At 38.6% G+C, this 19,535-nt stretch overlaps 1 protein-coding gene across 6 annotated transcripts in view; it reads left to right on the top strand.

Moving 5' to 3' along the window:
• The window catches only part of Scgb3a2 (secretoglobin family 3A member 2), a 174,834-nt gene that overhangs the window by 615 nt on the left and 154,684 nt on the right, over window positions 1-19,535 (top strand). For 4 of the 6 annotated variants that reach the window (XR_012449011.1, XR_012449010.1, XM_074076704.1 and 1 more), the window contains exon 2: window positions 6,752-6,947. The exons of the other annotated variants lie outside the window; for them this stretch is intronic. The gene's annotated coding sequence lies outside the window, so the exon portion shown is untranslated. The remainder of the gene's footprint in view (window positions 1-6,751; window positions 6,948-19,535) is intronic. 6 annotated transcript variants of the gene reach the window in all.

The following is a 19,535-nucleotide window of genomic DNA, read 5'->3' as shown; positions in this document are numbered from 1 at the left end:
TGAAATAGAGAAACAGGAAATTCCTTTGAACAACTAAGGTTCTTAGCAGCACTACTTGGTGGACAGTTCCATACTTGGTGTTATCAAACTCCTGGAGTGATTGATTTTCTGCATCTAATTCCATGCTATTTTTGTGGATGCTCTTTTGGAGTTCAGAAGCCAGCTGTTAGTCAGGTTGGTAGGTAGGAACACTGGAAGTGCAATCAGCGGTGTTGAGTTATACCTGTGTTCTGTTTCTAACTATAAATTATAGATGACTCTAGTATTTATCTCATGCAATAGTAAAGATTGATTGAGATAATGCACTAAAAGCACTTGGCATGTAAGTAAGTGTACAATAAATATTTACTATTATTATTATTATTATTAGCAGTAGTACTTTGTAGCCACTACTTAATCTAAGGGCTTTAAGGAAAGAACATGACAATTTCAGGTAGGAGAGATAATTTAGGTGGGAAAATACTAAATACATGATAACTGTGATAATGAAGTTGATGGTGATGGTGATGATGGCGATAACACTGATGCCCTAAGAGAGCACATGTTCTCTAAAACTTGTCAGTTAAAGACATTGTAAATCTTGGAGGAGTCAAATAACTTTCCCCAAATTTACATGACAAATAAATGGCAGAGCCATAATTAAAACTGACTCTTCTAACATTAGTGTTTGTTCTCATGATAGTTGCTTTTCTGCCATTCCTCCACAGAATGAAGACAATCTTTATTCTTAACTCACAGTTATTTAAGAGTTTAAATGGGATTGATACTAATTTCATAGTCTGTTAGCCTAGGCTGGATTTCTGGTGCCAGTATTCACTGTAAGTATGCTTTGGGAAAATTTAATCATCTTTAAAATGTAAATAATCATAGACCCTCATGAGTCATTGTGCAAAGTGAGTGGGATGACGTATATGAAGCCTTAGCACACTGTGTAGTGCATAAGTGTTCAGTAAACATTGGCTATAGTTCTTTGTTACTATTCATATGTAGTTGATGTGAAAACATGAGAGGATTTTTTCCACACGGGGTTGCCCTTGGTGCCACAGGTTTAATTTCACAGAATTGACTTGAAGGTGACTAGGTGGTGGAAGGAAGGACTGCAACTCTTCCTCAGCACCTGATACGTGGGGTCCACTCCAAGGGAAAGACAACATCCTGCTTTGTGTGGCTAGAGGCCCCTGCCTTCTGCCAGAGTCTCCACAGTCATGCAGTCTGCACATAATTCCAAATCTCCATCACTCAAGTGTAGTTGTGCAACATGAAGAATGGGTTGCAATCATCTTGCTTCTTTTTGTATTCTCTGTATTTCATCATTTCCTCCACAAAGATAGTCTTGTAAGTGAGCAGAGAAGGAACTGCTGGCTGTTAAGTTTAGGCATGCTGAGATTGGCCTTGCTATAGAACATTTCACCTCAGCACCAAGAATTGACTGGATTGGAGTGAGTGATTCTGGTTTCCCAACTCCCTTCAACAAAGACACAGATAACCAGGAGTGAATTGGATGAGGGAATTATTTGGTGTTTCTGGTTTTAACCATTCCCCAACTTAACCACTTCTACTTTCTCACTTTTTTTTCATACCCATGCAGCACTACCATTGTTTATAATACTTTTCTTCAAATATTTACTTTAATTATATATGATTTACTTTAATTGTTATGTATTCATTTTTAAATGAAATTTGTGGCTTCAGCAGAATATAAATAAAAATTGGAAAGTTAAAGAGATTGACCCTAGAGAATAAATCTGAAAGCCAATTTTTATTTTTGCTTTTAGTGAAACAGACTTCAATTATATTTTAAAAAATTTTAATTAAGGAAAGAAATTTTAAAATTTCACTCCTGTCTGTTATCATTTCTCTCTAATTGTGCTTTATATTTCCATGTGCTATATATATGGTTAATATTAATTATCTAATGTAGAACATGAAGATAAAATAGGTCCTGTCTGGGGGGGGGTCAGGATCAGTGGGAGGGGAGAGGAAGGGTTGCAGGAAGGTGAATGTAGTGGAAATATTATGTACTCATGTATGAAAATAGAATAATGAAGCCTGCTGAAACTATTCCAGGAATAGAGGGTGGGGATAAAGGAGAATAATGGAGAGGGTGAATTCAACTATGATATATTGTGAACACTTTTGTAAATGTCACAATGTACCCCCAGCACAACAATAATATCATAAAAAAAAGGTAAAAATATAATGTAGTATAGTAAAACATAATGTAGCTTAATGTATTATTGAGTATGTTATATACTCTCTATATTTGCCTGTATGCTCTATAATTTTAATATACTATATGATAGTAATAATCTGTCATATTAATTATTTGTATTTCTGTAACCAAAATATGAGCTATAAAATGGCAGGGAGTTTTGTTTGTGTATTTACTTGTGACCAGTGCCTGGGGTAAATTGGCCATGTGGTAAATATTTGCTGATTAGTAAACCAGCAAATAAAAAAACAACTTTTGGTACTGAATCATGGATATATAAGTTATTTTAATATTATTGACCATATATATGATCCTTCTCATAGTTATAAACAAAGACAATTATGCTTGTTAGCATGTATACATGTTAGTATAATGTCTATCTACCACAGATTTAAAACACAGCTACTAACAATAAATGTTTGTTTATGCATAGTGGAAACTGCCTAGCACACCCTCATCAGCATGCATGGTACGCTGATTTACTCTAACAGCTTATTGTTCAGTAATACTAGTGGGACCTTTCCAACTTTGACTTGTAACTTCTATGAGAAGTCTGAAAAAGTACAGGGTGGGTCTTGACTCCAAAATGGCATTAAAATTTCAGGGGATGCCACAGTATAATGGAAGGAATCTGCAAATCATGGGCTCTCAGACAGACTGCCTAGACTTAGCCCAAGCGTCACCATTTGACCTTGGGCCAGTTGCTTCACATCTCTGTGCCTCAGTTTATTCATCTATATGACATCATAGCAGTACCTACACCATTGGATTGTGTTGTTTTAAAGATCAAAGTTTGTGTGGGCCAAGTAGAGTAACTGCCCTATGATAAATAATATTAATAAATGTCACTATGAATCATTTCTAATACTACAGTTATGGAAGGAACATTTTATGGATTGTCTGAAACACTCAGATTAGTTTGGGCTAATGAGCAAGTTATAACTGGAGACCAGCTGTCAGCATACTAGAATGAATTCTGGAGATGCTCGTCTCAGAGATAGGCAAATGTTTGGATTTCTCCCCCAAAACAATCAAAACTGGATGGTTTGGATGAGTGTCTTCCAAAAGTCCATGTGCTAAAGGCTTGGTCCCATAGGATAGTAATATTGGTGGAGTATAGTAAAAGGTCCTTGGGTCATTGAAGGAATATTCGTAAAAGAGTACTATGGCACTCTGATCTCTCCCTTTACTTCTTTCTCTGCCTTACGTTCTCCCTCTCTCTCCTCCTGTCTCCATCTTGCATCCCGTCTCATGAGGTCAGCAGTTTGCTCATGTGATGTGGTGGACATGATTGTTTCTACCATTATGTGCTGTACTCACCAGAGCCCAAAGCACTGGGCTACCAGTCTTGCACTGGAACTTCCAGAATCATGAGCCAAAATGAACCTTTTTGTTCTATGTATTAATTGCCTCAGATATTTCCTTATAGTAAGCTGAAGAATACAGTGGCTTCCCCTGTTTCTGTTGGAAGTCCCTTTCCTGCCTGAATGCTTCAACCACTAAGATCTAGCCATCGCTTCCTTCAGGGCATCTTTACATCATGCCAGGTGTGTTGTATCATAACTGTAATCCCAGCACTCAGGAGTCTGAGGAAGGCAATCACAAATTTGAGGTAAACCTGGGCTACACAATGAGACCGTGCCTCAAAAAGCAACAACAGAAACCAAAAAAAAAAATCCACAAAATATATCAACAGATGTTGTCATTTGTCACATTTTATTTCATGATGGCTAATGGTAAATATTTTTTTTGTCATTCTCTCCTATTTTATTGTTAGCATTTTGACTTCAGGGACAATATTCATTGGTTTCTTTATTGATACAGCAATCTAACAAATGTTTACTGCTAGCTGTTGCTATGTGTTGGTGCTAGGTATCAGGGATGTAGGTGTGAGTCATAATATGAGCACTCCCTTTATGGAGCTTACACTCTAAAGAAAAGGAGAGATTGCATGGGTACAAAAAATAAACTAGGTTGAGAGCCATAAGAGAGAAATATAGGGTGCTCAAAGGATGTCACTTAGTTTGGGAGACTATGTAAAACATAATAGAGGGACTGTAGGATGGGAAAGCAGGTTGTTTCAGATAAAGGGAAGGATATATATGCAGATCCTAGTGCAGAAGATGTCATGTGACTGTTTTCATTTAATCCTGGTATGTAGCGTGTAGCTGGTATGTGTAGCTTACCTGTTTGATGGAAGTGTTTTGCCTCTTCTACCTCCCAACACATACAAAACACATTTCTTTCCTCTGTTTTTCTTTTGGCAATTTATTTGGGAGATTAATATTTAAGAATAGTTAAGAAACTGAAAAGCTTTAGGGATAAGAAGTCATGAAAAGAGATCAAAAGATTAATTTTCTCACAGTATAGAAAGGAGGCATGAGACTTTCACAGTGGCCACTGCTCCATCGCAGATTACTGATTTATGTGATAATACACACCTTTGCTCTGATGCTGAAACCAGAAACAGCTTTTCCCTTTCAAGACCTGGGCAGTTTTAGATTATTAGGTCAGACAACACACGGACTTAGGGTACCACCAAATCAGGAATACCAAAGAAATCAGAAAATTCTGTTTCAGTGACCTTTTCCAAACTTATCTAGGAATAAACCAGGTTCATTTCAGTATATGTGCATATTTTATTTTAACTTTGGTGTAGTTTTTGGTTTTGGTTGCCTATGGAAGGAACCATACTTTTGATAATTTTTTTCATTGCTTAAGGACTCAAAATGTCTTATTATAGCATTAGGCATAAGAACATGAGTGTTGAAGTAAAACAAGCACATGAGTTCCACAGTGAACAAAACAGACATCCTTCCTGCTCTCGTGGAATTTAGACCCTTGTGTGTCAGACAGCCAAAGAACACCAATTTTAAAAAATACTTAAGTAGTAGCGAATTTTCCTCGCTGCTATGAAGCAATGAAAAGATCAAGAGGACAAATAAGAACTGGGAGTGGGAGAGTGAAAATGGTGGTATGGGTGACATTTAAACTGAGAGATGGAATTTGGTTTATGCTTACCATGTAAAAGTGGAGAAAAGAGCTTCAGGTGGAAAGATGAGCTTCTCAGGAAAGGAAAAACCAGGAACGAGCACCTATTTTTTTAAGGCTGCTGCTAGACTATGGTGATTAAGAAAAGTCTGGCTTGAGAGGAAGTTGGAAAGGTGGGCAGGGGCCAAAATTATGCAGCACCTTGCAGCCTACTGAGGTGATTGGAGTTTTTCTTCAATGCACTGATGAGCCATGGAAAAGTTTAAATTTGGCATAGGGCACTATGGGAGATGAATTAATGGTAGGCCAAAGGGGTGCAGTTAGTATGTTGCAATCACTTAATCTACAGATGATAATTGTTAGATTAGGGTACTGGGAGTGGATGTAAAGAAAAGTGGACTGTTTCAAATATATTTTATAGGTGGAGTTGTGAGGACTTGCTGATGGGTTGGATCTTGGAGTTGAGGGGAAGGGAGGAATCAAGGATTGCATGTAAGTAGACAGCTAGAATCTTCCTTTAGAAGTGCCTACTGCCAAATTTTAGTTTCTACCTTCTATAGTGAGGAAAGGCCTGGGTCTCTGACTTTGGGAAAATGTGTGGAAACTTGAGGGGTTTCTGAACACTGAGCTCACAAGGCCCCTTCTATATACTTCTCCAGGTTTGGTGATTTTCACACTTGGGCCATAAATACCATTGGGCAAATCATCACCAAGCTTATACTGCTGCAATGAAAGCAACATGGCTGAGAAGGCCAGGAGAGTCCCTAGATCTTCATTCAGAAAGTTTCAAGGACTTTCAGAAGTGAGTTGTAAATAAGAAATGGACTTCCTCTTCTCTGACTCTCCCAACAGAGACTGAGGGAACCCAGTTTCCTACTGCAACTCACTTGACTTCTTTCTCAGTTACAGCCCTCATCCTGCCACCTTCTAACCATGTGACCTTGGAACTATTTCTTATCTCAGCCTCACTGGCCTTGTCTATGAAGAATCCAGAATAATAATCTCCTTTGCCGACTAAATGGATATTTAAATGGGTTATGTTTGTAAAGACCCAAGCACTTGCCTTGGCACGTAAAAACCCTCTGTGAATTCCTGCTCTTCTATTATGTAATCGGCTCTCTGATAGCTGAGTATTTCTTACAAAACTCTTGAAGGCCCACAGGCTTTCCCTTTAGTCCCTCAAGGTTTTGAAAACTTTTCCTAATACCTTCCATCTCAAGATCCCCAAATTAGCTCTCAGTCCCTCAAACAGCCAAGTATTTATTTTCCTCTGAAAGATGTGCCAGGTACAGGGGGACAGACCACCAAAGGGTTGTCAGAAAGTGGAGCTCAGACATTTCATGGTCTGCCTCAAATATTTATGAGCCCACTTTCTTTAAATATTCACATCCTGTATCTACCTTTTATTACTATTTGATTTGTTTCTTACAGTTGATCTGAAGTGTGAAATTGGGAGGCTGTAACTTGCCAACACTTCCATGTTAGAAAAAATTCCACAATGAAGGAGTTTGAGCTTTGTATTTTTTTTCTCTCCTTTTCCCTACCAAGGACAACTCACCCTTGAGAAGAATATGCCACCCTACACTCAGCAACTCCTCCTGGAACACTATTGCTTACAATTTCCCCAGTTGTAGCTACATGCTGAAGGTCTTGACTGAAGTGCCAGAAATGACTCCTCTGGATCAAGAGTGTTTGATTCTAAATGAAGATAATGGAAGAAACACAAGGCCAACTTCAGAGAGAGGTATTAAACCTCAGGAAAGATACTTCCTCATTTCTTTTTTTAGAGGTATTGGGTTTAAATTCAGGGCCTTGTAATTATTAGGCAGGCCTACTACCACTTAAGCCATGTTCCTAGCCCTTTGTTTTAGTTATTTTCAGGTAGGGTCGCTTGGTTTTACTGGGCAGACTTTGCACCAAGCTCCGTCTACCTATGCCTCCTTTGTAGCTGGATTCAGAGTTGTGCACCACCATACCTGGTTCCTCATTTTAACTCTTTCAAACTTCTTTTATCCTAATCCAAAATCCTTCCCTTTTTTAAGCATCCATTTCTCCTTCTAATACATTTCTCAATACTTAAAGCCCCAATCTGTCTCTCAAATAAATCTGTATAATGCTTAGCTCTTATTGAAGTATAATTTTCAAAAATAATAAAATCAAGAACTTCAGGCAAATACAAATGAATGTATCAATGATATTAATTAATTAATTGCATATTAAAACTGGTCTAAAGAGCATTTGTGAATCTAGGTATTTCTAGGCAGTATGCAAATGAGAACAAGAGTCACTTTACCCAAAGTTACGTGATCCCATCATCATGAGATGGGATGATGTTACATACAAGATTGATCTTCGAGAACCTGAATAAACTAAGCCAATAGTCAACTTTTTGTAAGTTACAAAATCCAGCTTTTATAGCATTGCCTGGACCTCCAGGTGGAATTAATATTAATCTCTCTTTCCCTTCCTCAGAGAGGCCTCAAATAAGATGTAAAGGACACAATGATCTGATACTGAAGTCAGAGAAAGGAAATTTTATACCTTTTATTCCAAATCTCTTTTGTTTGGTCAAACTGTTTTTATCTCACCTGCTGAATCACCACACGCCCAGTATTCTTGTTCTTGTTTTGTCCATGTCTTCATCTGCCATAATATCCTCCCATTTTACAGCTGTATTTGTGGAAGCAAGATGACGAACTGAAAATAGAGGACAAAAGGAATAGATGAAAACAACTTTTCCAGTCTACTGGGATCCTGGACTCTGAGCCAGTTCAGGCCCAGTCACACTTGGGGTGTCAGATGAACTGTACTCTGTGTAGAAAGTAGAAGTCCCACTGACTGAACACATACTCACTTTGGGGCCCCAATAATTCTTCTCTGACAACTCTTCCAAAAGAAGATGGGAAGAATTGTTCTCACCTCACTAAAATCACTTAATATAGAGAGGAAAGACATCCTTAAAAAGACCACAAGAGTATTAGAGACATAGCTGAACTGATAGAACACTGGTCTGAATTCAAACCTGAGTCCCTAGTCCAGCCAAAAAAGAAAATAAAAAAAGGCATAACCACATAAGGCAGAGGTTGCTGTGAATCCTCCTAATCTTGAAAGAGACTATTAAGCATTTCTGCCTGAAAAAGGTTGAGGGCATTGGAGACCAAGGTCAATCGATCAACAAATATGCCATGGAGGAAATGAGGACTCCAGGTGGGTGCAGGAGGCTCAGCAAATCATGTGTGAGGTTCTGCATGTTTAGTGTTGCTGATGCAGGGCAGGTGCTGAGATGCAGAAGTCAGAGGTTGCTGTACTAATTCTTGGGCTCCAATGATAAACCCCTTGGGGAATTTTAAAGAAATATTGAAGCAGAAGATGCAAAGAATAGTAGAATATCTTTTTCTCTAGTAGGAATGAGGCCTTTTCAGTGTGTCAGGATCATTCATTCAAGAAGTAAGTTACAGCTGGGTATATTTGTTTTTGCACAAATGGTTATTATTATTATATTTATTTAATTATTATTATTTATAAGTCCCTTGCTGATTCTCCCATGTATTCCTGCCAGATAGGTGTGCTCTAGGCATGCAGTCCAGCACTGTGCCACATTCCTATCTTTGTTTAACCTTTCATGTTTCATTGCCTCCATATCAAAGTACAGAAGAGTGGTAGAAAATATAGACTCTTTTACTGGTACAATTTGCTAAGGCTTAAATTTCCTGTTAATCCTACCATTTGACTTCTTGAAAAGGAATTTCTTGTAGGCACATAAAAGAAGGGGATTTTTGTGTCATGATCTACAAATGCCTGGTAGAGGCCTCCATGGCTCAGAGCTCAGCACTTCAGGTCTCTCCTTCTGTTTAACAGAACAGAGCTTGCCTCTCCAGTGTCCCTTCAAATAGAAGCTTCTCTTAGTAAACCTGACTCTGTGTGGTCACTGTTCTCCAAAAATGTGCAAATGTGTCTGGGAAATGCAGAGAATCAATGGATTTTTATACCACAGAGGACCATTGGAGTTACTTATACTACCTCAACTATAGGAAGATTATGATTTTTACATTCTAATATACAAGATTGGGTCAAGCCCTTTTCTGGAGCTTTGAGGGTTTGACCTTTAATACAGAAACAGAGTATCAGTGGCAGAATTTAGGACTGTTTCATTATTTTAGACCATGGTTTTGTTTCCTGAAGAGCCTCATAGGTAATAATTCCATGACCAGTGAACTTAACCTCTCCTTTTAGGCTACCATATTATTCTAGATGAGGTGTTCAAATTACTTCAGGAGCAAATTGACACTGACTGAGAAAAATGTCACTTCCTCTACACATCCAAAAAGCTCAGTTTTCAAGCCTAGACCTAGAATGTCACAATGCTTCATGATGATTTTCCCAAAAAGCTATAATTTGCCTTTGTAAAATGGAACAATATTTAAATATAAGAGAAAAAAGAAAATGTGGCATATTGAGCTTCATGCAAATTCCTCTGCAATTCTTGAGATTTGCTAAACCTTCAAAAATTGAGAGTAGATTTTTATTCTTTACTTTGATACACTGGAATGACTAATAGCTACTTAGTTCAAGTATTTAATTATTGAGGGTAAAACATATTGTGAATCAAAGGAAATAGAGTTCCTAATATTTTCCCTATTTTTGTATCATTTGGCCCCTAAGACATGATGTCAAGGAAGGAGAGAAAAGTGCTTTGCATCATATTTAGCCCAAATTTCCCAGCATTTTCTGGAAAATGGCCTAGCTGTGACTTTTTGCAGTGATCTTTGTGAGACAAGAGATTTGTTTCATGTACCTTCCTTGAAGGAACAGTCTTCAGTATCCCAGAAATATATCTGGAATATTGGTCATGGAATAAATATTGTATGCCCAATTGTGGCCTTTGTAATTTCAAGTATACTATCTAAAGCCTGGCCTTTTAAATATGTCATGATGATAAATTTCTAGTTGAAAGGAGTCTAGAGCAGTGAACATTAAGTAGCATGGGCTCTTAGGTTAGAACCTGGGAAAGCGAACAAACAATCCACCTGCTATAAAGTACATCAAAGAAATAATTGCCAATAGTTGACTGCAATGTAAAAATTAGAGAAAATTAGATTAATGATAATTTCCTCATTTTGATAAATGAACTCTTGTTATGAAAGAAATTGTCCTTGCTCTTAGAAAATACATTTCAAAGAATTTAGGGAAACACTGTAACATTAGTAACTCCTTTGTAAATGTTCTTTCTTCCTCCACTTTTTCTCCTCCTACCCTTCCTCCTCTTCTGCTTCACTGTCCTACTTGTTCTTTTCCTTATATTTCCCTCTGTTTTATCACCCTGTATGTACTTATCTGTGTGTGTATACATGGAAAGCCAGAGAAATCAGCCAGCATTAGAAGAATAATCTAGGTGAAGGAATATAAGAGTCTTTGTAAATTTTTTACAACTTTTCTATAAGTCTGAAATTAAAGGAGAATAACACAGCAAATTAAAAAAATTTCTCACTCAATCTATAACGCTTATAACTAGTCTTCATTTTCCATTCCTCTTTCTTTTGTCTGTAAACCATATAACAGGCACAGGGTCTTAGTAGTCAGGATCCTTGCTTTACATCAGGTCCTCATAGTCCTGAGTTTTCTGCCTATGTGGCATTCTGACTACATAGTTGCAGGAGGCCCTGAGAGTGGTGGGAGGAGACATTGCTTTGTGAAAAGCCCTTAACCTCCTGAGATTCTGCCCTCTCTGTATATATTTCCATATAACAGAAAAAAGGTTTTACTCTGCCTAAGAGAGCAAAGGTGAGGTGGGGTGGGAGCTAGTCCTTGAGCAACTAATTTCTTAATCTTGCCGGGACCATATGGAAAAGTGTTTCCACGGGCCACACAGCATGAGTGATGAGGCCATTGTACCCTAGACTTTGGTCCCCCTTCCTCCAGTGTTTCCCTATGAGGTACTCCCTTTTGGGGGGCACCAAGCTATAGGTTGGTACAAGTGCCGGGAAATCTTGATGGGATGTAAACAAAGTTTGCGTGTACATATTCCTGAGCTAAACAGAGCCCTTTGGAGCTCAACTCTATTATGCTTTGTCTCCAGGGATCATTTCAGTTTGTGTGTTTGACAGAATGTCTCATATCACTCTTCTCTAAATTATGTGATTCTGGCCTTCTTGTTGCAGAAAAATCATGGATAACTCCATGTCACGGACATAAACTTTCTAAGGCCTGCTGGGATCTGGGTGAGGAGAAAAGTGACTTTCCTGTCCTATCCTAAGATTGGTCTAAGGGAAGCTTTAATATCTTGTATGTTTCTCTACAAACCACCGATTTCTTATACTTTGTCCTACAGGCACTTAAAAGTCAGGATCAAGGCTGATTAAGGAACTTGAATCCAAAGTAACACTCATTTCTTTGCCTCTCTCTTGACATTTCCCTAGTGCCCCTTTAGGGAAAGAAATCTTATAGCTATTTTTTCATTAATTTAGAGAGAACGTAGTATGTGTCTGGCAATTGAGTTGTAAGACATTGATAGCCATACATATCTAAAATTGCAGCTGGGTCTTTATAATCAGTTGCATCTATTGGTTAGTCCCCCATTCCCAATCTTTACAAATAAACTACTGGAAACATCATTTGTAGTCGTTTGGGTAACTGGTTTTCAAGTCCTCTGGACTGTGATTGCAAGCAGTCTTCCATATCCCCTTCCATAGAGCTGCCCTGAATGGGCTTCCTGCATTAAGGATAATCCCTTGAAGCCAACTTTGAAAAAACATTTAAGCTACATTTTTTTTTGTTCTACCTCTCTTAGAGAACTATCTTTTACAATGTGCATACTCTGAACCTAAACATTTATAACTCATTTAATTTATTATGAAATTATAATAGTCTTCTTACTGTTTCTCCTTATCTCTGGTTTCTAGTATTCTAGTCCTGCTGTCTTTAAAATTTGAGCTCTATTGCAAACCCCATACCCCTTTAAATTCACAGTGTAATACTCATGTTTCACTCTGTGCCCCAAGTAGAATTTCTTATTTCCCTATGAATTTCTACCACTTGTGCTGAAGAATACAATCTAATCTAAAATTACATTTTGAAGCAGTAGCTGCATCTATTATTCTGCATAGAAGTTGGACTAACATTTAAGGCTTTATGTGTATATTTTTCTTGATTAAAAATGTAAGACAGTCTGGGCATGTGGTTCAAGAGGTGAAGTGCCTGCCTAGCAAGTACAAGACCCTGAGTACAAACTCCAGCATCACATCCTCCCCCCCCCCAAAAAAAGCAAGACATTTTGCATGATCAGTGGAGATCCTGTTTCGCTGCCTGTCAAGAGTCTTGAATATACAGTCCTAGGTGTCTATCACTTCTTCAGAGTTTTCCCCTCATATGTGTAGACTCCTTAAAGATGACAAAGCTGGTCAATAAATGGCTGAGTAAAGAAAATGCACATTTAGTGCTATGATCTGAATGTTTTCTGAAATACATGTGTTGAATCTGAATCACCAATAGTGTTAAGAGGTGAGGTTTTTAGGAGGTGATTAATCATGAGGGACGAGCCCTTCTACCTTCCACTATAAGAGGACATGGCCATCTTGGAAGGAGAGAAGAGCCCTCACCAGACATTTAACATCTCCAGAACGATGAGATATAAATTTCGATTACTCTGTCTGTGACCTTTTTCTATGGTAGCACAAATGAGCAAGATGCACTATTCAGAGCAAATGAGTAAAGCAGAAGCTAGACACATAGGAAATGAGATATATGGGGAACAATCTATCACTTTGACTTTTTGGTCCTACTCCATGAATCTCACGTGTTAGAGATACCCATGAGGTCTTGAATGACTTTATCTTAGTGTGATCTGGGTACAGTAACAATTTTCCATGTTGACTAATTTTGTAAAGCAATTATTCTCCAAGAAAGTATAGTTCAAATATCCTATACAGCCTACTCTTATGTAGGAAGAGTCCGAGACTAACCAATTGGCTTTTCCACTTTCTCACAAATCTCACTGAATTGACATTGATGTGATTTTTCTGCTAGTTCATGTTTAAAAGAAAAATTTCACAAGAATGGTGCAGTAAAGAGCATCAGGAGCACGTTCCCTAGAATGTGGAAGAGTTATCTGTAATTACACATCAGAAGGGAATTCCCAGTTAAAAAGACACTGAAGGCCAGACTAAAGTCAAGATTAGCAGATGATGTGGCAGGAATGAGTTAAATCTAAGGACAGGTTTGCTGCAAGATCACAGCTACACAATATCGTACAAGAAATGTTATGAAAATCTTTAGAAGGAAAACTTTTGGTCAAAATCTTCCATGCATGTTTATAGTCATCTCACAGGCCTGAGAGTCAGCATTTCTGATAAGAAAATTCTAATCCAATATACATGGATCCATTCTAGTTTATGCACTCAAAGTTAGTAATTTTGTGTTTACTTAATGACTTACTTAATGACTTTGTTAATTCAAGCTTTTTAAAAATAGAGACTGGAGGAGCCCAAGGTGGCAGATAGCTGACAAACCCAGGAACCCTGAGCTCTCACAAGTCTGAAAGAATACTTCAGATTCATGGTAGCAAGGACCAGGTAACCTGGCTTTTTTTTGCCAACTAAGATACCACCAATACATATAAGGGGCACAAAATGTACAACCGCCAACTTTTAAATAAGTTTTTTATAGCACATCACAGTCCTGGAAGCCTGAGAACCCGACAGAACAGCAGCTGTTGCCTGGCCCACTCACTAGAAAGCTGTTTTTTTCTTTTCTTTTCTTTTTTCTTCTTTTCTCCACTCTCTGAAGAGCAAAAACACAATGCAGAGAACGGCAGAACAAGTTCTTCAAGCATCTGGGCCATCCTGGACCTGCCAAAATTCATAAACATAACATCTCTGACTGCTGCCTGCCTGTGCCCATTCAGGCTGACCCCTGATACCACCAAGTGAAACTACAACCTTGCCAAGTGAGCATGCCACATCATTTATTATGGAGGGAACACATAGTTCAGTGCAGCTTGTGAGCATATTGTACCCCTGTTGGACAAAACTGGTGGCCTAATAAATGGAGGGAAAATTTCATCTCCACCTAGTGGGGAGGGGATGTGGAGCTGAGCTGACGCAGCCTGTGTGTGGTTTGGGTGGTCTAGCTGCAATCTGAGGAAAATAGCAACACATTCTATCCCCTAGAAGAAGCTGGTAGTGAGCTGAAACTGACAACCTTCCAAGAGAAAAGCAGTAGGCCACAAAGCTCAATTGTAGTTCCCAGTCTTGCCCTGTGGGTGGAAGGGGCTGGTGACTGCTCACATACCAGCTTCTCACAGCACCACTTGGGAGAAGCTACTTACAAAAAAATCACACTGAACCAGATGGCCCCTCCTCCCAAGAAGAGCTTGGGTTCAAACATGAGCAAATCCCCCCAAAGCTGTCCAGTAGAGAGGGGCACCATCCATTGTCAGACAACCTAGCATATCAACATTTAAAAGAGGCAGAGACAGAGCAAGTTCCTGTCAGAAGGATCAACACCTGGATTAGAAACCAGGGGATAGAGCCCACAGCACTCATTGAATTCAGAGAAAACCCACTCCTCTCCATAACAAGGAAGAAATTTGGACAATAAATACACACACATATCTATTTTTAAGCTTTTTTTCTTTTTACTTTTCTTTTTATATTTGTTGTTACCTATCTTTTTTCCATTCTGTCCAAATTTCAACTTGCTTAGCCTTCTCTTGTTCCACTTTCCCTTTTTCCACTAATTTTCTTCTTCTCTTTTCTTCTTTTCCCTCTTCACTTCTCCTCCTTACCTTCATCTCCTTCCCCTACACTGACCCTACCTCCTCCACATTAACCACTTACTGAATAGTTTTTTATACCAACTTTATACATTACCCCATCCTTCTTATCCCTCTGCAATCCCTGACAATGTCACCATCCCCCACTATGACTGAACTATACTTTTATACATGTTAGGGCCTTATTGTCCCATAGCCCCCATACCTCTTCTCCTCCTCACTCCATACCAACCTCCCTACCCCCTCTTCTAGCACCATCATTTTAATTACTATGTATCAATCTCTATGCACACAACTATTATCTCCCCAATACTCATTGTTCATAGAGAATATTGACAAGGGTTTTATATACTATGTAAATAACTGGTTTGGCATTGAATCTGTGAATTTTTTATTGCTAGGTTATACCACCAGTTCAGTGAACAGAAATATTACAACAACCTAGCTAACAAAAAAAAGTTGGTCAAAACAAAGAAATTAAGTAAAGGTAAAGATAACAGGTGATTAAAACCCTCAACTAACTAATCGATAACATATGAGCAAAGCACAATAGAAACATGGGGCAAAAAAGAAAACAGGGGAATATGACTCCTCAAAAGGCTAGCAATAACACAGTAGAGGATTTGTTGGAATGATAAGATTGTTCAGTGAGCTTGAAGAGGACATACACAAACATCTCAGTGAATCTCAAGAATTAAGTCCCTTAACATTAAGTGTTAATGTTAGTACTGATAGGTATGTGGTGATTCCTGTCAGTTAGTTGTCTTAGTAGTTTGAAGGTTTGATTGTGTTTACCTAAGTTGATGTTACTCTCTACTGTCTTGCTTTTTCTTTTCCTATAGTTTGGTGCTGTCTGTCTTTTCATGGTTAAGTTGGGTTTCACTTTCTGTGTGCAGAATCCCTTGAAGAATCTTTTGTAGTGGTGGCTTTGTGGTCACATATTGTTTTAGTTTCTGCTTATCATGGAAGACTTTTATTGCTCCATCTATTTTGAATGATAGTTTTGCTGGGTAGAGTATCCTGGGGTTGAAGTTATTTTCATTCAGTGCCCGGAAGATCTCACCCCACGCTCTTCTTGCTTTTAATGTTTCTGTTGAGAAGTCTGCTGTGATTTTGATGGGTTTACCTTTGTATGTTACTTGTTTTTTCTCTCTTACAGTCTTCAATATTCTTTCCTTAGTTTCTGAACTTATTGTTTTAATGATGATATGTCATGGGGTAGTTCTATTTTTACCTGGTCTGTTTGGTGTCTTGGAGGCCTCTTGCATCTGTATGGGAATATCTTTCTCTAGATTTGGGAAATTTTCCATTATTATTTTGTTGAATATATTACGCATTCCCTTCACTTGTACCTCTTCTCCTTCTTCGATGCCCATGATTCTCAAGTTTGGTCTTTTGATGGAGTCAGTGAGTTCTTGCATTTTCTTTTCACAGGTCTTGAGTTGTTTAATTAATAGTTCTTCGGTTTTTCCTTTAATTACCATTTCATCTTCGAGTTCTGAAATTCTGTCTTCTGTTTTTTTCTATTCTGCTGGATTGGCCTTCCATTTTGTTTTGCAGTTCTGTTTCGTTCTTTTTTCTGAGGTTTTCCATATCCTGGCTGGTTTCCTCTTTAATGTTGTCTATTTTTGTCCTGAGTTCATTTATCCGTTTATTCATCGTGTTCTCTGTTTCACTTTGGTGTTTATACAGTGCTTCTATGGTTTCCTTTATTTCTTCTTTTGCTTTTTCAAATTCTCTATTTTTGTTGTCTTGGAATTTCTTGAGTGTCTCCTGTACATTTTGGTTGACCCTATCCAGTATCATCTCTATAAAATTCTTATTGAGTACCTGTAGTATGTCTTATTTTAAATTATTCTTGTGTGTTTCATTGGGTCCTTTGGCATAGTTTATCTTCATTTTGTTGGAGTCTGGATCTGAGTATCTGTTTTCTTCATTCTCCTCTGGTTCCTGTACTAATTTTTTGCTGTGGGGAAACTGGTTTCCCTGTTTTTTCTGTCTTCCTGTCATTGTCTTTGGTGTTGTTACTGTCCCTGTACTGTGTGCAATTAAGTATTTTCTAGCTTGTAATAATAGCAATGGTAATATTTAGAATGGAAGGGTGAGCTGAGATGGAAAGCAAGAAGTTAAAGAAAAAGGAAAAACAAATGCACAGATGAGAAGGAGAAAACAGAACAAGGTATCAAACAAGAAGATTTCAAAGGTATAAACAGGCAGTGTTAGTGTACTAATCGACAGTAAGCTGAACAGACATTAGACAGAGAGAGGTTTGAAAATCAAAAATAAAAAAAAGATAAGAATAAAAATAAAAAATAAGTAAATGAAAGAAACATCTATATATAAAAATGAATTAAAATAAAAAAACCCAAAAAACCAAAAAAACCAAAAAACCTCCAAGTTCAAATGCAATGAAGTTTCAGTCTTAATAATTTCGGTGTCCATCTCAGTCTCCAATCCTGGAGATGGTGCCTCAGATGTTGTTTTGTAGTTGTCTCATCAAAGGGGATGCATAAAGTAGAACAAAACTACACACACACACACACACACACACACACACACAAACACCACCAAGTGTCCCAAGTTCAAATGCAATGCAGTTTCAGTAAGTTTTTCAGCATGCAGGTGTAATTTGGTTGTTCTCTCATCAAAGGTAGGGAGAAAAAGAAAAAAAAAGAGTCTGGAGACAGTTCTGAGAATGGTATCTGCAGCTGTGGCTTGCCTGCTCACTGCTGTCAGCCTGCTGTTGCTGGAGGCATTATTTATGCAGATCTCTGGGGTGAGCTTAGCACTCACCTGGCCCCACAGGCTTTGTTTGCTCAGAGTTCTCCTGTGTTGGAGCCTCTGCTACAAGCTTTCCCCTTTCCAAGCACACTGGGAAAGGTGACACTGCACTTGCATTCTCAGGCCTGTGTGTTTATTTACAGCTCATGTGGGAGGTGGATCTTCCCCCCTCTCCTGTGGAGTTTTCCTCCCACCACCACTTTCACTTTCACAAGCTTTCCTCTGCTGATTACTGGGTGGTGCTGCTGCTCCTGCCAGCTGCCATGTTTGTTTACAGTTCACGTGAGAAGTGGGTCTTCCCTCCTCTCCTGTGGAGTTTTCCTCCCTCCACCACTCTCACAAGCTTTCCCACTCCTGGTTGCTGGGCATGTGCCCCGGCTCCCACCAGAGCCTCTCCTGCCTGCCCGGCTTGTTTATTTACAGTCCCAGGAAGGATTCCCTTCCCCCAATCTTCGGCGCTCAGTGTGCCCCATCCTCTTTCCCTCGTGTCCTTATTATTCTTATTGCTTATTGCTCAGTTTCTCTTTTTTCCCTGGGTGGAGGTCAGTCTGTCCAGGGGGCTATGCTGCTCTGGCCCAGGCTTGTCTGTGGGAGAACAGTGGTACCGCAAAGCTCACCTGGTCCACGTCTTCCCAAGCTTTCTGGGCGCAGGCAACTGGTGGCCTGGGGGTCCTCCTGGTTTCTCCATTTAACGTGAAGTGGAGATTCTCTGCGCCGGCTGGAGGTGTGGAGGAGTCAAAGTTATGCCTCTTCTCAGTGATTATGCCTGCAAAGTGTGTCTCCAGCATCTCTCCAAGATTTCACTATAGGAAACTCGCTTTCTGCTTCCTCCCTCTAGCCACCATCTTGGAATCTCCCAGTAGATTCTTAAAAGAATCCTATTCGTGAGAAAATCCATCAGTGATAAGTCAAGTTACAGTAGAAGATTTTCTAATTATTTTATTGAGTGTGTGCAAAATGTGGGATGATTCTGGGTTTTGTCATTGGTCTTGGAGAAATAGCCAGTCACTGTTTTATATGACAGAGATGAATCCCAAACAATGGGAAAATTGTTCTTTTTCAACTTGTGGGTTTTTGTTTTGTTCTCTATAATGAAGCATGTAAAATAAAATACGTCATTAAAAAAAAAATCCTATTCGCAATAAACAGCAATGAAAGGATGGGTACTATTAAATCTAAAGAGAAGACCAGACAAATAATTAGAGAGTAGCATAGAATTAGTTACACATCCTCAGACCCGCACCCAACAAAAACAACTAAATTCTAGGAATCACCACTTACCTCTAAATATTAACACTGAATATCAGTGGCCTCAACTCCCCCATCAAAATATATAGATTGGTGAACTGGGTTAAAAAGAAAGACATGACAATTATTCTTTTTAAGAAACTCACCTTAATTACAGAAACAAACACTGCCTTAAGGTGAAAGGATGGAAGAAGCTTTACCAAGCTGATGGTCCCCTAAAGCAGGCAGGAGTAGCAATACTTATATCAAATAAAGTAGACTTCAAACCTAAATTACTCAGAAGAGACAAAGAAGGTCACTGCATACTAATAAAATGAGCAATAAATCAAGAGGAAATATCATTTGTTAACATATATGTACAAATATCTCTGCACCCAACTTCATTAAACATACTCTACTGAACTTAAAAACACAGATAGACCCCCAACATAGTGGTGGTGGGAGAACCTCAATGTCTCTACCACCAATAAATAGGTCATCCGCACAAAAAATCTCTAGAATTGAATGACACTGCAGATCAAATGGACCTAACAG

Source organism: Castor canadensis, chromosome 6 (genome assembly GCF_047511655.1).
Source record: "Castor canadensis chromosome 6, mCasCan1.hap1v2, whole genome shotgun sequence".
Taxonomy (NCBI): domain Eukaryota; kingdom Metazoa; phylum Chordata; class Mammalia; order Rodentia; family Castoridae; genus Castor; species Castor canadensis.
The sequence above is the reverse complement of the archived record's forward strand: the minus strand, read 5'-3'. Positions and strand labels throughout refer to the sequence as shown.